The sequence below is a fragment of the Diabrotica virgifera genome, chromosome 6 (genome assembly GCF_917563875.1).
Source record: "Diabrotica virgifera virgifera chromosome 6, PGI_DIABVI_V3a".
NCBI classification, from domain to species: Eukaryota; Metazoa; Arthropoda; class Insecta; order Coleoptera; family Chrysomelidae; genus Diabrotica; species Diabrotica virgifera.
In genome coordinates, this window is record NC_065448.1 from 86,519,292 (window position 1) to 86,522,823 (window position 3,532).

Consider the following 3,532-nt stretch of genomic DNA (forward strand, 5'->3'; position numbering starts at 1 on the left):
TCGTAATATATCACATTTTACCAACTTTATACGACGTATGTCGAAAAATATGAATTTCTCTCTAAGAGTTAAGTACCTTTATAGTTCACAATATTTCAACTGGAATGATATAATTGCATATTTAAACATAGTTTTTAATTGCGAACAACTTTTTATAATAAAATTCTTCAATATTGTAAAATATAAAGGTGGTATAGGTATGTACTATTGAGCAAAATTAATATTTTTTGATAGACCTAGTATAAAATCAATAAAATTTAATATCTGATTATTGCAACTTAAGTTTTATACCATGCAGAGCATTTTGTGAAGAATAACTTTTTTTCGTAATATAGATATGTAATAAAAAAGTTTCCCATAGGTTCCAAGCTACGCAAACACACTGTATAAGAAATCAAGAAAGAATTGTTTTAACATTTACTATTTTTAAAGCTGGTTATTAAATGTATTGTAGGTAAGTTGTACATAAAACAACAAAAGAAGTTGTTTATTTGGAATGGGTCTGTATATTGTATACCAATAAAGATGAGAAATGTAAGTTGTTATGATGAACAGTGAATGACAACGCTAACACGAAAAAGTTTTTGTTAAGTAAGTCGTATTTAGTAATTGTTTAACGCGGGAGCAGTCGCGCTCACTTCTGTCACGTAAGCAGTCGCGCGTAGAACAAAATCTAACAATACGAATTTAAAACAAAGTTCAATTTTATAATATTTTTGTTTGCTTGTTATGTTAAAAATATCTATTTCTAACAATTTAAAACTAATTGGGTCCCACCAAAGCCATAAATTCCACAAAAAAAAATAAAAATGAAATTAAAAAATTAAAAGAAAATCCTACGCATTACTACAATCTTCTTCGAGGCACTTACAAGTGGAAAGTTATGTTGCAAAATTTTTCATTAAGTTATCACGGAAAATGATAAAAAGTTGGATTTTTTCTAACGGCGCGACTGCTCCCGGGTTAAAAGGGGCCCCATTTCAAATTCTGCGGGGGGGCCCCTACGGAGTTTGTTACGCCACTGTCTGTTGGTCAACAATCACATAGTCAATTCCCCAGAAGGGAAAGCCGAAGCATTCAGAAATTCGCTTCAAAACAATTTTCAAACTCCAGATAACCCGAACTTTGATCGCATATTTAAATTCAACACAGAATACATTGTAAATGTTACTCTCAACCACTACATTCCAGTCTATGATCCTATCATGGACCCCCTCACAGACAGGGAAACGGAGAGCTTTTGCCAAATCGGCAAAAACAGCGCTCCCGGACCTGATGGCATCAACCGAAGGTGCCTCAAAAAACTCCCAGAGAGTATCATTCCTCTTCTAACTAAAATATTCAATGCATGTCTCAAAAACAGCCACTTTCCTACTCCTTGGAAGGTGGCCAACACCATCATGCTTTTGAAAAAAGGCAAACCCCCAACCGACGTGGAATCCTATAGACCAATTTCATTAATCAATACTCTGGGTAAAGTTCTTGAGCCAATCCTAAAAGAGAGGCTCAATGACTTTCTCGAAAACCACAATATCATACCAAAATTCCAATACGGATTCCAGTCAGGTAAATCTACTAAACATGCATTAATAGATTTCACTACCAAAGTTACTCAAACCATCAACGATGGTTCATTCGCCATAGCCACATTTCTGGATGTGCAGAAGGCTTTCGACCAGGTCTGGCACGACGGGCTTGTTCGGAAACTTCTGGACATCGGGCTACCATTGCAATTTACCAAAATTGTACACTCCTACCTCCACAACCGTACTGTCAGAGTTAAAATAGGCGATCAAAAGTCCACCCCCTTCACTCCACAAGCTGGAGTTCCCCAGGGTTCAGTCCTAGCACCGCTGTTGTACATCATCTACAACAGCGACATCACTAACCAAAATATCCCAGGTACTCGGCTGTTTCTCTATGCAGACGACACGACTCTGCTCTCAACAACCTCTCGATACAACCCAAGACTCCTCTTCAGAAGAGTCCAGGCTCTGTTGGACGGCGTCGGCGAATGGTGTTGTAAGTGGAGAGTCACGCTGAACGCGAACAAAACAACAACAATTGTGTTTCGCGCCCCTTCTGTGTCAAATAGAATCATACGCAATGAAGACGACCAATATCCACTGAGACTGTTGGGAGAAAGGCTTGTTGTTAGCCCGACTGCGAACTATTTGGGAGTACTGTTCACCAGGACTCTCAACTGGGACGCAGATCTAAAGGCAAGTTTAGATAGGGTAAGGAACAGGGCCAGACTTCTCAACGCTCTCTCGGGAAAAATTGGCAAGACACACAAGAAGACTCTCATTCACACTTACAAGACCTTTATTCGACCCGTCATGGAGTACAAATCATGTATCTACTCTCTTTGTTCAAGACAAAAACAAGAGAGGTTGTTGAGAACAGAACGTAGAATCTTGCGTAGATGCAACTATGAGCACTGGCGATATCCCTCAAACGAAATCCATAACATCTCGAACACCCCCAAAATCACCGAGAGAATAAACTCTCTGAACAGGAACTTCACAATCAAAGTAATCAACGGCCCCCCTTCCGACACACAAGAATCTCTCAAATGTTCCTGTTCATCTTCAGGCCACGTACTCCACCGAAAGCCCAAACGCAAAAAGATTCATGTACCGTCCGCTCTAATGCAAACATGCATTGACGAACTCCCGGTGGAGTACGAAAACATCCTTGAGGCTACCCCGTTAGCCTACCGTACCCACCTCTAACATTTCCTCTTCCCTACCCCGAACAGGGAGAAGTTGGTTTTTTGCGGTTTCCCAACTTCATTGCACAATTATACCTGTTCGTCCCAAGAAAATAGCCGCAACTATTTTCTCCACTCGAACGCACACTGTCCACGCTGCACTCAAAGCCACCTCCTGACCGCCGACGAGGGACGCAGGTTCGCCTGTCGTTGTACAATGGTTTCTAGGGAGACTGGTCGAGAGCAAAGCACGGACAGTACACGTAAATGTCTATGGAACCAACAACAATCCATCAAACTTTCTTCTCTGTTGACTTCTGGCCTTCTGGACACCACCGTCCGGCATAACCCAGGATCCAAGAACACCAGGACACGGCGCTTGCCCCAGTGTGTTTTTCGGACTGTTTGCTTTTGCTGCCAACACAATACATTCACCTCAAACCCTGAAGAGGACAAAATCCTAAACGGGGAAGCACATTGAACGCATTTCTTCTAAACATTATCTAGACAAGCAAATCAAACAATGTGGCTGACCCGTCACATTCAGTTTGAGTTTCTTCAACCGACTTGTGTATTCAGTTACAACAGCAGTACTATGGCTTCTCAAGATAGCGGATGCGAAAGTGAAGAGACAATTATCTACGACGCTGAATTAGATCGAGTACTGAAAAAATATGAAGAAGCTGCCAAAGATGAACCATATTATCTATTGGAAACTACCTATCCAATAGGATGTTTTCACATAAAAATTGGTCTATCTCCAGCTCGACAATTTTCTCCATCCATTATTCTGTACCAACATGTAAATGTACAAGAATC